Source organism: Pelobates fuscus, chromosome 5 (assembly GCF_036172605.1).
Source record: "Pelobates fuscus isolate aPelFus1 chromosome 5, aPelFus1.pri, whole genome shotgun sequence".
Classification (NCBI taxonomy): domain Eukaryota; kingdom Metazoa; phylum Chordata; class Amphibia; order Anura; family Pelobatidae; genus Pelobates; species Pelobates fuscus.
This window is the reverse complement of record NC_086321.1, coordinates 310,815,277-310,838,739: the sequence shown is the minus strand read 5'-3', so window position 1 is coordinate 310,838,739 and position 23,463 is coordinate 310,815,277. Positions and strand designations below refer to the sequence as shown.

The following is a 23,463-nucleotide window of genomic DNA, read 5'->3' as shown; positions in this document are numbered from 1 at the left end:
ATAGTGTTTCTCGCCTCCAATTTAGCACCGTTTACTGACGTCCGTCACTACTTCCGGGTCCGCCGAACTTCCGCGTCACGTGATTCTCCATCCCGTCACCTGATTTTGACGCCGTGCGCATTGACGTCACTTCCGGGTTTTCGATCTTCTCTTTAAAGACGTCAATGCGCACGGCGTCAAAATTAGGTGACCGGACGGAGAATCACGTGACGAGGAAGTTCGGCGGACCCGGAAGTAGTGATGGACGCCTGCAAACAGCACCAAATTGGACGCGAGAAACACTATTTAAAGAAAAGAAGATCAGCATTTACCACACACTTTGACAAAGACCTGGAGGTCGAAACGCGTTAGTGTTGTGGACTTTTTATTTTATGTTATTTTAAGCTTATTTCTGTTTCTTGTGCTATTCTATACAGTAAAGTTTATATTTGTTTTCAACAAATTGGATACCCTGGAAATTATTGAAGGGCTAGAAAGGAGCTATCCTGTCTAGGAAATTCGAAAGCCAGAATAGGCTTATTATTCACCTGCCAGTGAAGTCAGAGCCAGCTCCATGTGGCTCTGCATATTGTGAGTGACCCATTACCTTCAAATTGATAAATTTTGCCTTGTGTAACAGTATTATACTATGTATATGTTTTTATTGTAGGAAGATCAGGAGGTGGTCCACTCATTACAATGTATACAGCTATATTTTGTATATTTTCTCTGCACCCCCCTTATACTCTTTTCTCTCACTTTATATCTGAGTGCCATTTAGTGATTTTGGCACTGTGGGTAGTTGCTTATTCCTTGGTTTTAAGTGCTAATCCACCATCTTTCTGCTGTATTTTATTGTTGTTAAAATCACTTTGATGGGGGGTACTGTTTTACTCGGAAGACTTCGCAGAACACAAATATTAATTGTTGTTTAATTAATTTTTGTTTCTGAAGGGCTGCATGTCATTTTAACTTGCTATGTCTTTCAGATTCACCTGCACAAATAGTGTTTCAAAACAGTAAAATGTATTACAACGATGAAATCGTCAGTGAAAGTGAAGTGAATTTTTTTGGCATTTTTCACACACAAATGGCAATTACACGGACGATATAATTGTTGTGATATGTTTTACTGTTTCGAAACACTAATATTTGTGTTCAGCGAATTCTCCCGAGTATAACAGTGCCCCTCATGTACAGGTTTTATGTTTTTTTTTTCAAAAGTTACAGAGTCAAATATAAGGCTTGCGTTTTAGTTTTTCACATTGAAATTCGCCAGATTTGTTACGTTGCCTTTGAGACCGTATGGCAGCCCAGGAATGAAACTTACCCCCATGATGGCATACCATTTGCAATCATACACAACCCAAGGTATTGCAAATGGGCTATGTCCAGTCTTTTTTAGTAGCCACTTAGACACAAACACTGGCCAAAATTGGCTTTCAAATTAGTTTTTTGCATTCACACACAAACAAATATTAACACTTGTGTTTGTGACCAAGTGGCTACTAAAAAAGACTGGACATACCCCATTTGTAAAACCTTGGGTTGTCTACTATTGCAAATGGTATGCCATCATGGGGGTAAATTTTCATTCCTGGGCTACCATACGGTCTCAAAGGCAACGTAACCAATCTGGAGAATTTCAATGTGAAAAAACTGAAAAATTTAACATGCTATATTTGACTCTGTAACTTCTCAAAACCCCATAAAACCTGTACATAGGGGATGCCGTTTTACATGGAAGACATCGCTGAAGACAAATATGTGTATTTTATTGCAGTAAAAGCAAACCGTATTATGACATTCACAGTTAAAATGTCACGTAGAATTATTATTATTATTTTTTTTTTTTTTACAAATTCTTATTTTCTCCCTTTTTTTTTTTTTTTTTAAAGGACCACTCTAGTGCCAGGAAAACATACTCGTTTTCCTGGCACTAGAGTGCCCCCACCCTCAGGGACCCACTCCTGCCGGGCTCTAGGGGAAGGAAGGGGTTAAACTTACCTCTTTCTCCAGCGCCGGGCGGGGAGCTCTACTCCTCCTCCTCTTCTTCCTTGCGACGTCATCGGCTGAATGCGCATGCGCGGCAGGAGCCGCGCTCGCATTCAGCCGGTCGCATAGGCTGGTCGCATAGGTTTTCCTATGGACGCTTGCGTGCTCTCACTGTGATTTTCACAGTGAGAAGCACGCAAGCGCCTCTAGCGGCTGTCAGTGAGACAGCCACTAGAGGCTCTGGAGGCTGGCTTAACACTCAGAATAAACATAGCAGTTTCTCTGAAACTGCTATGTTTATAAAAAAAAAAAGGGTAAAAGCTAGCTGGACCTGGCACCCAGACCACTTCATTAAGCTGAAGTGGTCTGGGTGCCTAGAGTGGTCCTTTAAATATATTTTATTCATATTAAATTATATTTCATTCCTAAATATTTGATGTTAACGAAAGCCCTGTTTCCACTAAATTAAATTATATATAATAAGTGTGGGTGTACATAATATGAAAGAGGTGAATTACGCCTGAAGAGACATATATATCGCAAATTCCAGGTTTTGTTTTCATCACGTGTACTTTTGGCTCAGTCCTTAAGGGGTTAATGTAGTTATTCTGGTGTCTTTAGCCTGTCCCCGCAGTCTTCTCAATGTAAACACTGCCTTTTCACATTGCTGCCTAGTAACACCTCTGGTTACAGTCACACAGACGGTCACTAGAGGCTCCTGGGTCAGTGTTGTACAGTGTTCAGCATCTTCATACTAGGAGGAGTTGCTGATTGGCTTAGTGCAGCATTTTGCCATGCATGCACAATACTTTCCCAATGCTTTCCAATGGAAAAGCATTTGCTTATCAGAGATCTTCAAGATTTGTGATCACAGCCATGGACGGGTCCAGCTGCAGCAAAACCGACACGGCATGGGAAATAAGTAAAAACACGTTTCTCATGCGATCAGAAGGGAGCAGGTAACAGACACACAATGTGACAACCGACACATGTTCTCATACACTAACAAATTATTGACATCCAGCCTGCCTCCCTACCTTTGGGAGAGCTGAATAAATCCTTTCCCTGGGGTCCAATGTGCATGCTCTCTAATTTTCCTGTTCTGCTTCCTTGTGCACTTTCTTGTAATGCAGGGGCCAGAGTGAAGTCATATTCCGACATCACTAAACATCACGTGAGGCAGCAGAGCAATAACCGATTACTGATGCCATCAATACTGGGCTTAACGGCCGTCTTTAATTAAGGGCAGACAAATCCAAGGTGCTAGTACAACATTTCTAATCGCTGGCAACCTGGGATTTGTCGAGCCCTGCTCTAAAAGCTACAGTAATTTTTATTCCTCTTTCAAATATATCTCATTCTCTGCTGAAGAAACAGGTTGAAGGAGAGGAGACGGAGGGGTGAGAGATGGAACGCTGTAGAAATCCTAAGCACCATAACTACAACAAAAGGGCAAAATTAGTTAGGGTCCCAAGAATTCCAAAAGGCAGCATTAAAGCGGCACTGTCATGCCGAACTTACCTTTCCTCAACCTCTTCTCCCCCTCTCTCGGGATCTGTTATTCTTTTCTTCCTGTCTTCTTTAGTTTCCTTTAAAATCATGAGACAAAGTAGGGACTCTCTTTGCCTTATGGAGGATTCCTCCGCTTGACCAGCGGAGGAGCAAAGTGTGCTTCATTTCCGCTGGTCAGAGCAATTTTCCCATAACCCTTACCTTTCCTCTGTTTTCCCGCGATGCTTCCTGTCATTTTAGACAAAACTGCCGAATTGCGTTCTAACTGAATGAGAACCGTATGTTCGTTTCTTTTAGAACGCAATTCGGCACTTTGTTCGTATCGGAATTTCATTCTAATGAATGAAACTCCGATCCTATTCATTGCCGCTTAGTAGATAACTCCCTAATTCCCACGGTATCAGGGAGCTATCTACTAAAAGGCTGAAAGACCTAAATTGGTCTTTCAGCCAAATTTACTAATACTAAGTAAAGATTACTTAGTATTAGTAAATAATATGCCCCTACTGGGTGGGGGCCCTAATAAAACAATAAGGGGGGGGGGCTACTGTCCTCCCCCCCAGCCCCCACCCCTGAGCGGTGGGTGGGGGCCCTAAATAAAGATATGGGGGGGGGGGGGGGAGACGTACTGTCCTCCCCCCCCCCCCCCGAGCGGTGGGTGGGGGCCCTAAATAAAGATAGGGGGGACACCTACTGTCCTCCCACCCGGCCCCCACCCTTGAGCGGTGGGTGGGGGCAATAATAAAACAATAAGGGGGGGACACCTACTGTCCTCCCCCCTGGCCCCCACCCCTGCACGGTGGGTGGGGGCCCTAAATAAAGATTATGGGGGGGGCCCTAAATGAACCCCCCACCCAAATCAAGGTGACTAGGGGTCCCAAGCCCCTAGTCACCCCCCCACCCCCACCCAAAACAAACTATCCCCTACCTACCCCCCTCACCCTAAAAATAGTGAGGGGGGAATAAAATAACTAACCTGTAAAAAAAAAAAGTTAAACTTACCATTTGACATTTTTTTTTTCTAAAATCTTCTTTCTTCAGCCCCCAAAAAGGCCAAATAAAAACCCATCATACCCGTCGCATAATAGCGCAAAAAATTAAATCCTTGTTCGCCCTTCGAGGGCACGCCGCGTACTGAGCTCCGCAGGGCGGGTCAAGGCTTATAAAGCCTTGCCCCGCCCTGCAGTTAGGCTTAGAACACTCTGATTGGTTGGTTTAAGCCAGAGTGCTCTGTGTCATTTTACACAGCGTGGGGAAATTCAAAAGAACTGTTTGTTTTTTTTGTTTGTTTTTTAAGTGCGACGGGTATGATGGATTTTTATTTGGCCTTTTTGGGGGCTGAAGAAAAGATTTTAGAAAAAAGAAGATGTCAAATGGTAAGTTTAATTTTTTTTTTTACAGGTTAGTTATTTTATTCCCCCCTCACTATTTTTAGGGTGAGGGGGGTAGGTAGGGGATAGTTTGTTTTGGGTGGGGAGGGGGGTGACTAGGGACTTGGGACCCCTAGTCACCTTGATTGGGGGGGGGGGGATTTTAATTTAGGGCCCCCACCCGCCGCTCAGGGGTGGGGGCCGGGGGGGGAGGACAGTAGGTCCCCCCCCCCCCCCATCTTTATTTATGGCCCCCACCCACCGCTCAATGTTGGGGGCCGGGGGAGGACAGTAGGTCCCCCCCATATCTTTATTTAGGGCCCCCACCCACCGCTCAGGGGTGGGGGCCGGGGAGGACAGTAGGTCACCCCCCCTTATTGTTTTATTAGGCCCCCACCCTCCGCGCAGGGGTGGGGGCCATGGGGGGATGATAGTAGGTCCCCCCCTTATTGTTTTATTAGGGCCCCCCACCCACCGCGCAGGGGTGGGGGCCAGGGGGGGAGGACAGTAGGTTCCCCCCTTATTGTTTTATTAGGGCCCCCACCCACCGCTCAGGGGTGGGGGCTGGAGGACAGTAGGTCCCCCCCCAATCTTTATTTAGGGCCCCCCCCTTATTGTTTTATTAGGGCCCCCCACCCACCGCGCAGGGGTGGGGGCCAGGGGGGGAGGACAGTAGGTTCCCCCCTTATTGTTTTATTAGGGCCCCCACCCACCGCTCCGCGGTGGGGGCCGGTGGAAGAATAGTAGGTCCCCCCCCTTATTGTTTTATTAGGGCCCCTACCCACCGCTCAGGGGTGGGGGCCGGGGGGGGAGGACAGTAGGTCCCCCCCTTATTGTTTTATTAGGGCCCCCACCCACCGCGCAGGGGTGGGGGTCGGGGGGAGGACAGTAGATCCCCCTCAATATCATTATGGCCCCCACCCGCCACACAGTGGTGGGGGCCTGGGGGGGGGGGGGGGAGGACAGTAGGTCCCCCCCACTCATTATCTTCATGGCCCCCACCCGCCGCTCAGGGGTGGGGGCATGGGGGGGAGGACAGTAGGTGTCTGCCCCCCTCATTATCTTCATGGCCCCCACCCGCCACTCAGGGTGGGGGAGGACAATAGGTCCACCCCCCCCTTATTATAATTTATGTAATATTTTTTCATAAATAGGAGCATTTGGGAGATTTTATTCTCCCTTGTGCTATTATGGGGGTCAAATTGACTCCCATAGAGTGAGGGGGGACATGGGGGGGCTTATGAAGTGGCGGGGAGCACTGCTCCCTGCCGCTCCTATCTTTACATATTACAAGGAGGGAGCTACAAGCCGGTAGCTCCCTCCTTGTAACAATCTGAACGAACAAACGAACACTGATACTCAGTGTTAGTTTGTTCGTCTGATTTTTTCTATTCATTCATTCGTCTGTCTGATGAATGAATGGATGAAATTCCCGTTCGCATGTCCAGGTGTTTCACTGGGCATGTGCGGGAATCTCACAGACTATCCAGTGTGGGCAGATGACGTGTCCCACAGGGACTTCCTCTACCCACACAAGGATGGCGGCGCCCTGAATATAGATCGAGGCAGAAGATACAGATTTAAAGAGAGGTAATCTGGGGGGCTTAGGCGTATTTGGGGGTGACTAGTGGGTCAATTGGATGTAGTGGAGGCGGGAGGAGGGTTAAAAAAAAACAAAAAAACAGTAAAACTGTCAAAACGTCAGTCTGTGTGTCTGGTAAAGTGTGGAGGGCTTGCAAATGATGCAGGCAGGTCTACAGCTTTTTCACATACCCACAAAGAAAACATGCACATTTTCTTTCAGGGTATATTTACTAAATTGTTAAAGGAACACTCCATTGATTTTTAAATTTGAAGAATAGAAACTATCAGCAAGTTAGAACATGCTACTCCTAACTACATAAACACCGAGTAGCTAGCTATAGCTGCCTTGTGAGCAGTTCATGAGGAACGATTTACTCTTCGGCAGCCTTTAGAATATTTTCCCAATTTGCGTTTGAGACGTGACCACGAAACAACCCTAACTCCACACTTTAAATGGAGCAGCTAAAAAAAACAAAACATGACATGGAGCAGGAATAGTGAATGCAAAACACTATTAGAGGAAACAAATTGGGTCTTCAGGAGTTTACCTCTCCCCCTCATCACGTTTAAAAATCAGAATACGACATTTTGCTGAAACACTTTCGCCGCAAAAAAATATAAATAAACCCACACAGTGCTGCTAGAGGAGGGTAGCAGCATAATTGCTTCGCTCCGACTACAGGCCACAAACTCAGTGTCACCTTCAAATCTCGGAATGAAAACAGACCAATTTAGCTCAGTCAGCGTCTGTCCACAGTTCTGCCCAGAATTATCTTCGGTGCAGAATTTACACTATCGATAATTAGGAAGAAACTATACTTACCTTAATGAGCGGAGATACTTGCACAGGAGGAACCATCTTGTCTCCTCTAATTGACACTAAGGACAGCAGGAAAAACGTACAGGCGGAAGGGGCGGAGTTTCACAGCAATACGTCGTGCGTCTAATTTTTCGCATTCACGCTACGCCCCTTTTTTCCTTTTACGGTTGCTGTTGTCTTGTAAAAAAAAAAAAAAAAAAAAGGAAAGGTTCAAAATCTGCTTGGCGAGGTACTGCAAACTCAGAAAAGTTAATATTACTTTGAGCTGCACAGGTAGGATATTCACCGCAGCACAGGTTACATGTTTGCCAAAATTTGAAAATAAAAATCCATTTTCACTTTTTGGGGAGATTTATCAGTTTTCCCGACACTTTTTTACTAATAATTTGAATAGTTTAATTTATTATATCTCTCAGTTTTTTTCATCTATGATTTGCCTCTATGTTGTTTCTGAAGGGCTGCATGTCATTTTAAAGGACCACTATAGTGCCAGGAAAACATACTCGTTTTCCTGGCACTATAGTGCCCTAAAGGGTGCCCCCACCCTCAGGGTCCCCCTCCCACCCGGCTCTGGAAAGGGGAAAAGGGGTAAAACTTACCTTTTTACAGCGCTGGGCGGGGAGCTCTCTGCCTCCGATCCTCCTCCGTTCCGCCCCGTCGGCTGAATGCGCACGTGCGGCAAGAGCTGCGCGCGCATTCAGCCGGTCGCATAGGAAAGCATTTACAATGCTTTCCTATGGACGCTTGCGTGCTCTCACTGTGATTTTCACAGTGAGAATCACGCAAGCGCCTCTAGCGGCTGTCAGTGAGACAGCCACTAGAGGATTTGGGGGAATTCTTAACCCATTTATAAACTTTTCTCTGAAACTGCTGTTTATAAAAAAAATGGGTTAACCCTAGCTGGACCTGGCACCCAGACCACTTCATTAAGCTGAAGTGATCTGGGTGCCTAGAGTGGTTGCTATGTCTTTCAGATTCACCTGCAAAAAAAAGTTGGTATACATTATACTCTATGAACAACAATGATAACCCCATTGTGGTGGAATCTCGGTAAAAATTAATTTAGTAGGCCGAGATTGCCACGTGGTATGTGCACGTGCATATACTGATGTATCGGTCGGTTGCACGTGGCAACGATACAATCAGTAGAGTACGGAGCATGTGCAGGAATACAGGATATAGAGAATTCCCCTCCTCCATTGTGCTGGGCAAGCCATGTGGTCAAACAGGAAGTTAGTCTTTGTTCTGTTGATTGGGTAAGAGAACGTGTGGGTGGAGCTGATTATGGGAGGAGCTATATACCTATATAAGGGACCTACACTGTATGATCAGGGCTCAGACTTTGCTGTTTTTTGGTGACATTAGTCTCTCTGAGTCCCGGTCGGTGAATCGAATAAAGATCTCTTCCTTCCTGAAGAAACCTGTGTCCATCTCTCTGTGCTCGGCTTCCGTCAGTTTCTCCGGTATCATTTGGTGCATTAGCCGGGAAGCTCATCGTTCAACGGTAGCTGAGAAGCAGAGGCGTGAGACGGTCTATCTTTGCCCACGCTCCCTACGGTTGCACCCCTGAACTTTTGCGTGGACCTCCTTTTGTCTCGGCGACACTGGTCTGTTGTCCAGGAGATCATCGGCCTCTACGTAGTAAGTGCTGGGGTGTCCCCGTCGATGAGTGTGAACTCAGGTTCAGGAACGAGGAGGTAAGACGACTACTGTTTTAGACGGTGGACCCACTAGGGGTATTGGATACCGATTGTGCGGTAGGCCCATAAGGGGTTTGTATTGTGTATGGAATTGGCCCCCTCCAGTGGAGGGAAGGAGCGAAGGCGCACCGCTCGTAATTAAACGCCCTGTAGTCAGCCTGTTTAATTTTGGTTTGGAGTCAGGCTGGGTCCTGTGTAAATAGCCCAAGCCGGACACCGGTGTCTTGTCTAGACTAGCGTATTTAGGGTGTATATTTCGTTCGCTAGGTCGGAGGGACCGGGAGACTAAGCGGCGCCTGGTGTAAATTCAGTCCGCTAGATCTCAAGTTATCTTGGCTAAGTGGGAAGGCGTATAAATTTGGAACCCACTAGACTATTGATAGAGTAGATAGACTAAGAGGGTTTTGTTGTAAATTCCGCCCTCTAGTTTGCTATATGTGATGCTTGGGCAGCGACGGCTAACCAAAACGGATGTAAATAGTTTTAGGTAGTCCATCGAGGTACTGGCCAATAGATTAGTTGGGAAATTGTAAATGTGCTAAAGATTATTGTAGTAGAGTGTATATCCTGCTAGATAGCGTGAGCTCTGCCGTCTAGCGAGAGTGTGAATAGTGTGTAACTGTATCATAGCGCACGGTACCATAACCATGTATTATAATTACTGATACTGTAAATAACTACTAATAACTGTCGTTTATGTTGTATGTTAACACCATAACCACTACTAACTGAACTGTGACTTTAAAATTGTACTCTAACCAATGCTAACCGTACTATAACTACTGTTTGTAAAGACGATGTTACTAGGGTGTGTTATAGACGGGTAATTTAAATATTGAGAATTATAACGTGGGTGATTGTATAGTTTCGCCAAAAGGTACAGTATTAGTTATTTAGTGACTGGTGTAAGAGCTGTGTGTGTACGGGAATTCCCTGTATGTTTTGTTGTGTGCGTTTGGCCTAGCAACTGTACCACGTGGTGCTGTTGCCAAGGGGAACGAGTGTGACTGTTGGAAGTGTGTTTGTTTGCTTCTGTTGGAGATGACGCTCCATTGTTAAGTATGGGTGCGTCGGATTCAAAGATTATTGATCCCTTAGAATGTATGTTAAAAAACTTTAAGAAGGGATATAATGTATATGACTTTGGAGTAAAGATGTCTCCAACACGCCTGACTACTTTATGTAGTAGGGAATGGCCTACTTTGGTGGCTGCATGGCCACCACGTGGTAGTTTTGATCCTAATCTGGTGCAGCGCGTACACGTGGCTGTATCGGGTAGGCCTGAACTTTACGGCCAGTTTCCGTATATTGATTGTTGGAAGCGAGCCGTAAATGACTTGCCAAAATGGATCAGGGTATGCCACGAGGAGCAATGTTGCCTCATGGTGGCCAGAACTCGGTTGTCCACTAAGGCCGTGATTACGCCCATTCTGGACGCGCCCCCTGAGTCAGAGATCCCCATGCCGTCCCCTTACTCCTCCTCAAGAGGAAGAGGAGGTGCTGTTGGTAACACTACTCCCCTTGCCCCGTTGTCTCCACCTACCCCCTCCTCTAGTTCAGAGTCTAGCCCACTTGTTTTAAATCCTCCCCTTCCGGTACCTACCCCTATTAACCCCACCTATCCGTATTTGGCGTCATTTCTAGTTCCTGGTCAGGCTCCTCCCAGCCCGGCCCGGAATATTCTATTTACTGATCTTCCCTTCAGTAAAGAAAAAGCGTCCCCTTCCCCTCGTCTTACTACCCCTCGACCGGAACCCATAACTGACATCCCTCAACGAAGCCCCATACTAACCTGACAACTGTACGGTACCCTCCAACCCCGACATTATCAAATGCCTCTCCGACTGACACCGGGCCCGACACATATTAACAGTGAAGGCCAGTTACAACACGCTGATCCCGTATTTGTTTACGTTCCCTTTACCACAACTGATTTATTCAACTGGAAGACCCATAACTCCTCCTACACCGATAAACCTCAAGCCATGACAGATTTGATTACCTCCATAATCCAGACACATAATCCCACTTGGGCTGATTGTCAGCATTTGCTTATGACATTGTTCAATAACGAGGAAAGAACACGGATAAATCAGGCGGCAATTAAAGCGCTTGAAGAAGTGGCCCGTACTCAAAATCAGGCCAACCCGGCAGCATGGGCCGCAGCCCATTATCCAAATGCAGATCCGAATTGGAATGTCAATGGCGCAGACATGGCCCATTTAAAAGCTTACAGGGACGCCATTATTGCTGGCATGAAAGCCGGAGGGAAAAAGGTGATCAATATGTCAAAGATGGCTGAGGTATTGCAGAAATGTGATGAGTCTCCCAGTGACTTTTATGATCGATTATTGGAGGCATACCGGTTGTATACTCCCTTTAATCCAGAGGCTCCTGAGAATTCCCGGATGGTTAACTCTGCCTTTGTCAGCCAGGCCTACGGAGATATAAAGAGAAAGTTACAAAAGTTAGAAGGGTTTGTAGGGATGTCTATAACTCAACTAATGGAGATAGCGAATAAGGTATATATGAATAGGGAGACAGAGACGAAAAAGAAAGAAGAGCGAAAGATGAGAAGGAAAGCAGTCATGTTAGCTGTAGCTATCGCGGGTGTAGATAGGAAAAAGGGAAAAGGAAGTGTATAGGGGAACCGAGAAAAGCGAGAATAAGTGGAATAGGGAGCCTTTAAGTAGGAACCAATACGCGTATTGTAGGGAAGAAGGGCATTGGAGAAGTGAGTGTCCACAGAGGGAACAACATGAGAGAGATAGAACAAGGGCAGGATATAGCAATAATTATAGAGGCAGAGCAAGAGGAAGAGGAGGCTCTGGAGGAAATGGTGGGAACAATAGAGGAAGCGTTAATGGGGATAGGTATTACCCAGCAGCGCAGAGACCCAGAGAGAGAGAAGATAGGGACTTTGTGGGTTTGGCTGACACTGTCATGGAGGACTATTGATACCGACCGGGCTCCATCCCCCTTGGCCGAGCGGAGCCTATGGTCGATGTAGCAATAGGGGGAAAAAGGAGTTCTTTCATGATCGACACTGGTGCTGAACATTCTGTGGTGACTGACCTAGTCGCTCCTCCTTCAGGAAGAACTATCACCGTAATAGGAGCAACTGTAAGGAGTGCTGCTAAACCGGTTCTTAAAAGTCGACTCTGTATACTGGGAGGCCACGTATAAAACATCAGTTCCTTTACATGCCTGAATGTCCAGTTCAACTGCTAGGGCGAGATTTGTTATCGAAATTACAAGCACAGATAACAACGGAACGACATCCTTGAAGTTTAATGGACCCTCAGGTATAATGACAATATCAGTACCAAAGGAAGAAGAGTGGCGACTTTATACAGTGTTGACCAGCCAAAACCCTAAGAGTGATGAATCCTTGTTTAATGTACCAGGAGTGTGGGCAGAGAGTAACCCACCAGGACTTGCTCGCAATATCCCACCTATACGGATTGAACTAAAGCTTGGGGTTTATCCAGTGAGCCTAAGACAATACCATATTCCACAAAAGGCAAAGAAGAACATACAGTCTTATTTGGATAAGTTCATAAGGTATGGTATCCTAAAATTCTGTACTTCCCCCTGGAACACCCCATTGTTGCCTGTTCAAAAGCCCGGGACAGATGAGTATCGCCCCATGCAGGACTTGAGAGCAGTCAATGATGCGGTAGTAAGTATACATCCAGTTGTGCCCAATCCCTATAACCTGCTTGCTTTAATTCCAGGCGGGGCTACTTACTTCCCAGTTTTGGACCTAAAAGATGCCTTCTTTTGCCTACGAATTGCTACAGAAAGCCAGTGTATCTTTGCATTCCAATGGGAAAATGCTGTAACGGGCTCGAAACGCCAGATGACTTGGGCAAAACTGCCCCAAGGGTTTAAAAATTCACATACCCTATTTGGATCAGCATTAAGTCCGGACATACTAGATTTCAAGTCCATCCCAGGAGAATGTGTACTACTACAATACGTAGATGATTTGTTGATAGCGGCAGTTACAAGAGAGATATGTCAGCAAGCAACATATGATTTACTGCACATTCTTTGGAAGGCAGGATACAAGGTGTCCAGGAAGAAATCCCAGTTGTGTCAGCCAACTGTCAAGTATTTGGGATTCCATATCTCTGAAGGTCAAAGGATAATGGGGCCAGAGAGAAAAGAAGCTGTATGCCAAATACCAACACCCAAGAATAGAAGACAAGTGCGAGAGTTCTTGGGGGCAGCAGGCTTCTGCAGGATATGGATTCCCAGTTATGCGATATTGGCGAAACCCCTTTATGCAGCTATAAAAGACACAGAACACGATCCCTTCCTGTGGACTATCGAACAGCAGAAGGAATTTGAGGATGTTAAGAAGGCATTGATGAGCGCCCTGGCATTAGGTCTACCTGATCATACACGTCCATTCTAATTATATGTACACGAGCAAAGAAGGATGGCTGTGGGAGTACTGACACAGTACTTTGGATCATGGCAACGACCTGTTGCATATATGTCCAAACAACTGGATGCAGTGGCCAGTGGCCTTCCACCTTGTCTAAGAGCCGTAGCTGCCGCCGCCCTGCTGGTAGCCAAAGCTGATAAGCTCACTCTGGGTCAGGAACTCTACGTGCGATTTCCGCACGCAGTACAGACGTTGCTAGACTATAAAGGCAATCATTGGTTTAGCAATAGCCGTATGACTAAGTACCAAGCTATGTTATGTGAAAACCCGAAAGTGCATCTTGAGACTGTCAATACCTTGAATCCAGCTACCCTTTTGCCACTACCTACTGAGAGTCAACATGATTGCCTGGAGGTGATGGATGAAGTGTTCTCAAGCAGACCGGACCTTCGTGATTTTCCCATCCAGAACCCCGATGTCCAGTACTATACGGGCGGCAGTAGTTACGTGAAAGAAAGGATTCGCTACGCAGGATATGCAGTGACAACCATAGACAAGGTGATAGAAGCTCAGCCATTGTCAAAAGGAACATCGGCACAGAAGGCAGAATTAATCGCACTCACACGAGCGTTACAATTGGCTGAACGGACTCAAAGTATGCGGTTTTAACCACTCATGCCCATGGAGCCTTGTATAAAGAAAGAGGACTACTGAACTCAAAGGGTAAAGAAATCAAGTACGCAGCTGAGATATTACAACTATTGGAAGCCGTGTGGGAACCGAAAGAAGTTGGTATCATACATTGTCGAGCACATTTGAAAGGTGATGGTGATGTGGTGAAAGGAAATCGGATGGCAGATAATGCAGCCAAGCGTGCCGCTGAATCGGGACAACAGGAATATGTGGAGTGTATAGCTGCTCTCATACCGACCCCTCTGTCTCAATGGAATCCAATTTATACAGCTCAAGAAGAAGAGTGGTTAAAGACTGAAGCTGGAAAATACTTGGAGAATAAGTGGTATCAGTTAGAAGATGGAAGGATAGTTATTCCAGCATCGCTAGCCGTAGAAATTGTCCAGAATTATCACAATGGGACACATTCCAGGAGAGAGAGTATGGAAGAATCTCTTAGGAAACATTTCTACATGCCAAGATTGTCCAACTTGACTCAAGCCATTGTACGAAGATGCGTGTTATGTGCCAAAAACAACGCAAGGCAAGGTCCAGTGAAACCACCGCGACTCCAGTATATGGGAGGACTCCCTATGTCCGATCTCCAAATAGACTACACGGTAATGCCTAAATCCGGTGGACATCGTTACCTACTAGTAGTTGTGTGTACCTACTCAGGATGGGTAGAAGCATGTCCTACTCGTACAGAGAAAGCAGGAGAAGTTGTGCGATTTTTGTTGCGGGAAATAATACCCCGATATGGACTACCATGTTCTATAGGATCGGATAATGGTCCAGCCTTTGTTCACCAGTGCCTACAACAACTGACTCATATGCTCGGTATTAAGTGGAAACTTCATACGGCATATAGGCCTCAGAGTTCTGGGAAAGTGGAAAGGATGAACAGAACTATTAAGAACCAATTGGCAAAGATGTGTCAAGAAACTCAACTTAAATGGAATGTTCTTTTGCCAATAGCTCTGTTGCGCATTCGTAGTACACCTACCAGAATGATGGGTCTCTCACCTTTTGAAATTATGTATGGGCGTCCACCTCCCGTACTTGGTAACTTAAGGGGGGATTTAAGTCAGTTGGTAGAAGGAATTACCCGGCAGCAGGTTGTAGAGTTGAGTAAAACTATGGAGGAGGTACAGAAATGGGTACAAGATAGGTTACCTGTGAATATGTATCCACCTGTCCATTCTTATCATCCAGGAGATCAAGTTTGGATAAAGGAGTGGAACAGGGTACCGTTGGGGCCAAAATGGAGGGGTCCGTATGTTGTTCTTTTGTCTACCCCAACAGCTATAAAGGTGGCCGAAGTGACTCCGTTGATTCATCACTCCAGGGTTAAATCAGCAGCAGTAGATTCTTGGCAAGTTACACCAGATCCTGAGAATCCCTGCAAGAACCGGTGGAAGCGGGCAACTCAGTCGGAGTGACGAGGAAATATCGGGACTTCTAGAGTAATCATAGAGATCAGCAAGTAGGTGTTTTGACGGCCATAATAAAGCCTGACCACCTGCCTACGTTACATAGTCAGAGTGTCTTGAAGGGATCTCTGTGAAGAAAAGTGAGGATCAGGAGGACTCCATTCCCTGCAGCCCTCACATCCTGGAAGCTGAGGTGCCATCGCACGGTCGAAGAGTCAGGACAAAGGTGTCAGTGATGTGTTTGATAATGTATATATGTGTGTTTTTAATTATTCAGGAAGGTAGAGGTACCGACACACCAGGCTGTGAGGTTTGCATTAAGACTACGAAAACAGGCAATCACATTTCCCAGACCCTTATTTGGCATTCACAATATGAGTGTCAAGGAAATGTATCTAAGTGTAGATACGTAGGTATAGATCATAGTGTATGCCATTTAGGAGCAGGAGAACCTAAGTGTTTTAGTCCAGAGTATCAACCCCGTACAATTTGGTTGACTATTCGGAATGGAGACTCACAGGGGACCCTGATGTTACAAATCGCTATTTGTAACTGGCCCTTTAAATGAGAAATTGCCCTGCTTCCCTGGATTGTGGAGAAGCATGTTTGCCAGCCTCCTGCCTCATGACTATGGCCCCTGGATGATTGTGCCCCTGAAAATGTATTAACTTTTATTGGGTGTGTATGGCCCTTTAAGAACCGTCTGGGGACATATTGTGACTTTGCTGAACAATGCCCCTTTAAGACTATGTCCCCAGACCGGTAAAATAACTTGTTCCTGGCTTTCCCCCACTTGGTTCAGTAAATAGGGCTTACTGAACCAAGTACCACACAGGCGGACCACCCAGAAGCTAAAGTGTGCAGGCAATTTACCTCCCAGGCTGTGAGGTTACTGCCGGTTAATTGCACGTGGCGGCGGCCATCTTGGTTTCCTCGAATGCGGTCAGCGGTGTATGCTAAAGATTCTGTGGAACTAAAATCGGCTACACATTCTGCCGAACACCGCTGACCCTTACCTTCTCCCATACGGAACTTGCAGCTCCAGAGACTAAGTCCCGTTCGAAATGGGACTTAGTCGTTTTTTCGCATGAAATTGACCGACCGCACAGCCCGAATCTATGGAACTGTTTTGGGCAGGAAATTGTGCTTGCGGTCGGTCATAAAGGACTTCCAGCTAACTCTTGATCCACTGGGGGGATTTGGCTGATTTTTGGAAGGGTTTATGTTTGATGTATGCTGAGTCTGAATATGCTTTTATTGAAAATTAACTTTTATTGAAATTGAATGTATGGTTTTAAAGTTACAGTGTGTGTGTAAAAATTTTATTTTTATGGTATGTAATAATTGGTTTAACTGTTTATCTGAGGGGAGGGAACCTGTGGGCTGTACTATGCTGTTATTGGTTAATTTCATCCTCCCCCTGGGAGTGTCCTGTGTGTACCTTATCCTAATAAAAAGCAGGCTGGGTGTTCCAGTCCTCAGACCTCTTCTGACCCTCAATACGTAGCCGTGTCTCGTTATTGGAGGGAACTGCTATATCACACTGGGGATTGCTATGCGCTGCATATTCCCCTGAGCTCTTAATCACTTAGCTCTTGTAAGAGCTTGTTCCGGATACGCTCTCCTGGAGGAGAGGTCTTCCCCACACGGTCCTGGAGGACAGAAGCCGATCCAGGGTGGAAGGAAGACGGCGCGGCTCCAGTTAAGCTACGGCGGTTGTGGAGCCTGCGGTGGTTGTGGTGTCGTCTGCAGTGCTTGGAGTCCCCTGAGAGCGCTAGGAGCATCCATCAACGGAGGGTACTCGGTCGGAGTACACGGAGCTCCGTTACAGTGGTGGCAGCGGTGGGATGGCGTCCTAGTGCGAGGAGAAGCAGCTCAGAGACACTGGTAACGGTTGGAGTTACAATTGAGGGCAACGCTAGCCATTGGGCAGCGCCCCTGGCTACAACAGGATGGAATCAGCTGGGTTGCGGACAGCGTTCCATGATGAGGAGGAGAAGGAGGCCGCAGATTACAGGGATGCAGCCAGAAGGGAACTCTGGTATGATGCCCTGGAAGATGCCCAGTGGCGGCGAGGTGAGGGCCTCCCCAGTGATGAGCAGCGGCTACAGAAGCGTGTGGCAATGCGAATATGTCTATTGGGGGAGCAGCCCCTAGATGAGTGGGTGGCAAGACTGGAGACCCTGGTATGGCGAGAGATCGGGCTAGACAACGCATACCAGGCCCTCTGGTGGCATACCATTCGACTTACTCCCTGGACGGCCGAGCACGACCTACCGGAGGGGGATGATTATGATGGTCCTGGTCTACTTCTGGACGCCATAGAGGAGGAGCCTGATTTCGGCAGCACGGAGGAGTCTAGGTTCTGGGACATCTACGACTACCGGATGGGCATGTATGTCTGGGCTGACGAACGAGAGGTGAGAAAAGACATGACCCACCTGGCAACAAGGGAGTGGGAGCTGGAGCAGGACTACCTACACCTGCTCAGCTTCGTGCAGCCCCAACCTACCCGACAAGCAGAACCAGACCTCCCTGACTGGTCCGGCGATGCCCTCCAGATGGCAGGTAGAGATGGGACCGAGGTCTCTCTACCGGCCCTACAGGGATGCTGGGCAACCAACCCAGATCTCCAGCGGCAGTGGGAGTTACAGGGGGACGAAGGTGTCGACCTTCCCCCCCAGCAGCAGTGTGTCCTACAGAGAGCAGAGACAGTTGGTCCCTCTCTACAGCAACAGGACAATGGTAAGGGAGTGGAGACAGGCGGTCTCCCTCTCCAGCGGCAGTGTGTACCCCAGGGGGCCGAAGGTGCCGACCTTCCCCCCCAGCAGCAGTGTGTCCTACAGAGAGCAGAGACAGTTGGTCCCTCTCTACAGCAACAGGACAATGTTACGGGAGTGGAGACAGGCGGTCTCCCTCTCCAGCGGCAGCCTGTGTTTCCGGGAAAGGAGCACAGCACCCCCTCTCCCCAGCGGCAGCTTACCCTAACAAGGGGAGACACCAATCCCCCAGACGGCGCAGATGGGACCGTGGTCTCTGTGCCTGACCTACAGGGATGCTGGACAGCCTTTTCAGATCCCCAACTACCCTCACCGGGACACCCAGAGGAGGGGGTAAGTACAAATTCCCCTCCCCAGGTAACTCCTAGCGTGGCACCAGAGTTAACAGAGGCAATGTTAACCCCTACTGACGTCCATGGTCCCTTGGCTACTGAGCCGGACTATGTCCCAAGCATCCCAGCAGACGAGCTGGCAGCTGGGCAGAGTGCAGTCGGCCTCTGCCCTACCTTTGTCCCTGGTCCAGAGCCGGATGTCCCGCAGGCTACCCCAGCCGAAGAGCTGGCAGCTGGGCAGAGTGCAGTCGGCCTCTGCCCTACCTTTGTCCCTGGTCCAGAGCCTGATGTCCTGCAGGCTACCCCAGCAGAAGAGCTGGCAGCTGGGCAGAGTGCAGTCGGCCTCTGCCCTACCTTTTTCCCTGGTCCAGAGCCTGATGTCCTGCAGGCTACCCCAGCAGAAGAGCTGGCAGCTGGGCAGAGTGCAGTCGGCCTCTGCCCTACCTTTGTCCCTGGTCCAGAGCCTGATGTCCTGCAGGCTACCCCAGCAGAAGAGCTGGCATCTGGGCAGAGTGCAGTTGGCCTCTGCCCTTCAAGTACCCTCGGCATGTGGCCTCATTACCACAGCCAAATACCCAGGTGCAGTGACTGTGTGTTGTGGGTGGGCTGTTCCTGTACTTTGATGTTGTGGGGGGGCTACTCGGACATCTGTTTATTGTGGGTTGGTGGATCGACTAACGGAGGCACTGACCGACAGAAGGTCAGGTGCCTGGTTAGTCTTCCCCCCAAAGGGGAGATGTGTTACAAATCGCTATTTGTAACTGGCCCTTTAAATGAGAAATTGCCCTGCTTCCCTGGATTGTGGAGAAGCATGTTTGCCAGCCTCCTGCCTCATGACTATGGCCCCTGGAAGATTGTGCCCCTGAAAATGTATTAACTTTTATTGGGTGTGTATGGCCCTTTAAGAACCGTCTGGGGACATATTGTGACTTTGCTGAACAATGCCCCTTTAAGACTATGTCCCCAGACCGGTAAAATAACTTGTTCCTGGCTTTCCCCCACTTGGTTCAGTAAATAGGGCTTACTGAACCAAGTACCACACAGGCGGACCACCCAGAAGCTAAAGTGTGCAGGCAATTTACCTCCCAGGCTGTGAGGTTACTGCCGGTTAATTGCACGTGGCGGCGGCCATCTTGGTTTCCTCGAATGCGGTCAGCGGTGTATGCTAAAGATTCTGTGGAACTAAAATCGGCTACACATTCTGCCGAACACCGCTGACCCTTACCTTCTCCCATACGGAACTTGCAGCTCCAGAGACTAAGTCCCGTTCGAAATGGGACTTAGTCGTTTTTTCGCATGAAATTGACCGACCGCACAGCCCGAATCTATGGAACTGTTTTGGGCAGGAAATTGTGCTTGCGGTCGGTCATAAAGGACTTCCAGCTAACTCTTGATCCACTGGGGGGATTTGGCTGATTTTTGGAAGGGTTTATGTTTGATGTATGCTGAGTCTGAATATGCAACTTTTATTGAAATTGAATGTATGGTTTTAAAGTTACAGTGTGTGTGTAAAAATTGTATTTTTATGGTATGTAATAATTGGTTTAACTGTTTATCTGAGGGGAGGGAACCTGTGGGCTGTACTATGCTGTTATTGGTTAATTTCATCCTCCCCCTGGGAGTGTCCTGTGTGTACCTTATCCTAATAAAAAGCAGGCTGGGTGTTCCAGTCCTCAGACCTCTTCTGACCCTCAATACGTAGCCGTGTCTCGTTATTGGAGGGAACTGCTATATCACACTGGGGATTGCTATGCGCTGCATATTCCCCTGAGCTCTTAATCACTTAGCTCTTGTAAGAGCTTGTTCCGGATACGCTCTCCTGGAGGAGAGGTCTTCCCCACACGGTCCTGGAGGACAGAAGCCGATCCAGGGTGGAAGGAAGACGGCGCGGCTCCAGTTAAGCTACGGCGGTTGTGGAGCCTGCGGTGGTTGTGGTGTCGTCTGCAGTGCTTGGAGTCCCCTGAGAGCGCTAGGAGCATCCATCAACGGAGGGTACTCGGTCGGAGTACACGGAGCTCCGTTACACCTGATAAATAAGACCATACTAGAAACCGTACATTCTTCAGGTCTTCTGCTATTTGATGCATGTAAGGCGATATCTGGTGGTAGAAAACCGTGGAATGTATGTGGTGATCTTAAATGGGAAAGAACGTATGGGTCTAATGATAAGTATATTTGCCCCAGTAGTAAGTACAAATATATGGATCCAAAATGCCCAAATAAAGATTATAATTACTGTCCGTATTGGTCCTGTGTAGGGTGGGCAACCTGGGGACAGACAGTAGATAGGGATATGATTGTTACTAAGTTGCCTACCAAACCATATTGTAAGTCTATGGAGTGTAACCCAGTCCATATACTTATCAATGACCCAGAACTATTTATAGATAGGTTTGGGAACTTATTTGGGTTCCAGATATATGGAACAGGTTTGGATCCTGGGACAATATTATTTATAGGGATAGAGACCGATACTGTGGCAACCCAGACTCATCAGGTCTTCCATTCCTTCTATGAGGAGATGAGTGTGGAAAATAAGATCCCCCATAACGCGAAGAACTTATTTATTGATTTAGCCGAGAGTATTGCTGGAAGTCTTAATGTAACCAACTGCTATGTGTGTGGAGGTACTAATATGGGAGACCAATGGCCATGGGAAGCAAAGGAGGTAATGTATTCGGGTTCTGAGACAGTTGAACAGTTAATATCTTCTCAAACTGATTATCAAATGAGTGTTAGAGGTAAATCTGAGTGGCGATTAAATACCTCCATTATAGGTTATGTTTGCATAGCAAGGAAAGGAATAATGTTTAATACATCTGTAGGAGAATTGACTTGTCTAGGGCAAAAAGCTTATGATGATGATACAAAAGATACAACTTGGTGGTCAGCTTCAAATGTCTCAGAACCACCTAATCCGTTTGCAATTTATACCAATTTAAAGGATGTGTGGTTTGACTTATCTGCTACATCTAGTTAGAAAGCTCCAGCAAATTTGTACTGGATCTGTGGTAAGAAAGCCTATTCGGAGTTACCACAGGACTGGGAAGGGGCATGTGTATTAGGTATGCTCAAGCCATCCTTCTTCTTGTTGCCAATTGAAACAGGAGAGACTTTGGGAGTTAAGGTATATGATGTGAATCATAGAAAGAAAAGGGGACCCCTAGATATAGGTACCTGGGAAGATAATGAGTGGCCTCCCCAGCGTATTATAGATTATTATGGGCCAGCTACGTGGGCAGAAGATGGTACTTTTGGATATAGAACCCCAATATACATGCTCAACCGTATCATAAGGTTACAGGCAGTGGTTGAGATAATTACTAATGAAACATCGCAAGCGCTCAATCTCCTAGCAAAGCATAACACTAGGATGAGGACAGCCGTCTACCAAAATAGATTAGCCTTGGATTACCTATTGGCAGTAGAGGGAGGTGTATGTGGGAAGTTTAATCTAAGCAATTGTTGTCTTCAAATAGATGATGAAGGGCAAGCAATAGCTGAGCTTACTAGCCATATGGTTAAACTAGCACATGTGCCTACTCAAGTATGGAAAGGGTATAATCCGAGTAGTTGGTTTGGTAATTGGTATGAGCAGCTTGGAGGACTCAAGGCATTGGTAGGTGGAGTCATGCTAATCTTGATGTTGTGCATTCTCCTGCCATGTCTGATTCCTTTGGTAGTTAGGTCTGTGCAGAGCATTATAGAATATAGCAGAGAGAAAGGCCGCTGCACAGATAATGGCTGTTTACAGGTATGAGGCTCTAAATCAAGGAGAACATGTACAGGAAGAGGAATGTTGAGGGATTCGTATCTTTAGAGAGTCGCAAAGTCTAGTCTGGTTTATGGCAACTTGAGGTGTAAGCAAACTCTGATTAAGTGATGCATCTGGAATTATGAAATATCAGAAGCATCAAAGGGGGGAATGTGGTGTAATCTCGGTAAAAATAAATTTAGTAGGCCGAGATTGCCACGTGGTATGTGCACGTGCATATACTGATGTATCGGTCGGTTGCACGTGGCAACGATACAATCAGTAGAGTACGGAGCATGTGCAGGAATACAGGATATAGAGAATTCCCCTCCTCCATTGTGCTGGGCAAGCCATGTGGTCAACAGGAAGTTAGTCTTTGTTCTGTTGATTGGGTAAGAGTACGTGTGGGTGGAGCTGATTATGGGAGGAGCTATATACCTATATAAGGGACCTACACTGTATGATCAGGGCTCAGACTTTGCTGTTTTTTGGTGACATTAGTCCCTCTGAGTCCCGGTAGGTGAATCGAATAAAGATCTCTTCCTTCCTGAAGAAACCTGTGACCATCTCTCTGTGCTCGGCTTCCGTCAGTTTCTCCGGTATCACCATTACTCTCAATTTTAACCACTATGCAGTCTTTAATGCCACCGGGTGCCATAACTCATCCCTGCCATCCTTTCTACTTACCTCAATCACAGGCAGGGCTTTAAAGTGGGGCAAAAGGGGCAGCGGCCCCGGGCCCAGTCATTCCAAAGGGCCCAAATCAGCTGCCCCTTGAGCCCGCCGGCCGCTGACTGTGGCGCGTGCGGGCCGATTGATACTACCACCGCGGGCCGCACATCAAGGGGTCCTATCGGGTGGCCCATGCTCTTAGGGCCACCTGATGGCAATGAGTCTGCAGGTGCCCCTTTAACAGCGCGACCGGACCCCTTGTGATGAGGTCAGCGCTAGGAGGAAGTGCAGTTACTTCCTCCTAGCTAACACAGAAAGTGCCACATGGGAGTGAGGAAGAGAGGAGGAGCATGGATTGGGAGAGGGCCCGACGCCCAACAGCCTAGGGCAGCAACTGGATCCAAGGTAGGAAACAGAAGGGTGACTGAAATTGTATATTTTCCATGTGTGTCTGTTTGTGTGTG

General features: G+C 47.2%; 1 long non-coding RNA gene across 1 annotated transcript in view; it reads right to left on the bottom strand.

The window, feature by feature from the left end:
- The window catches only part of LOC134612891 (uncharacterized), a 45,710-nt gene extending 22,681 nt beyond the window's left edge, over positions 1-23,029 (bottom strand). The window contains exons 1-2 of the long non-coding RNA XR_010090961.1: positions 23,015-23,029; positions 7,264-7,437 (exon numbers count right to left, since the gene is read on the bottom strand). This is a non-coding gene — a long non-coding RNA (uncharacterized LOC134612891). The remainder of the gene's footprint in view (positions 1-7,263; positions 7,438-23,014) is intronic.
- Positions 23,030-23,463: the final 434 nt, after the last annotated feature.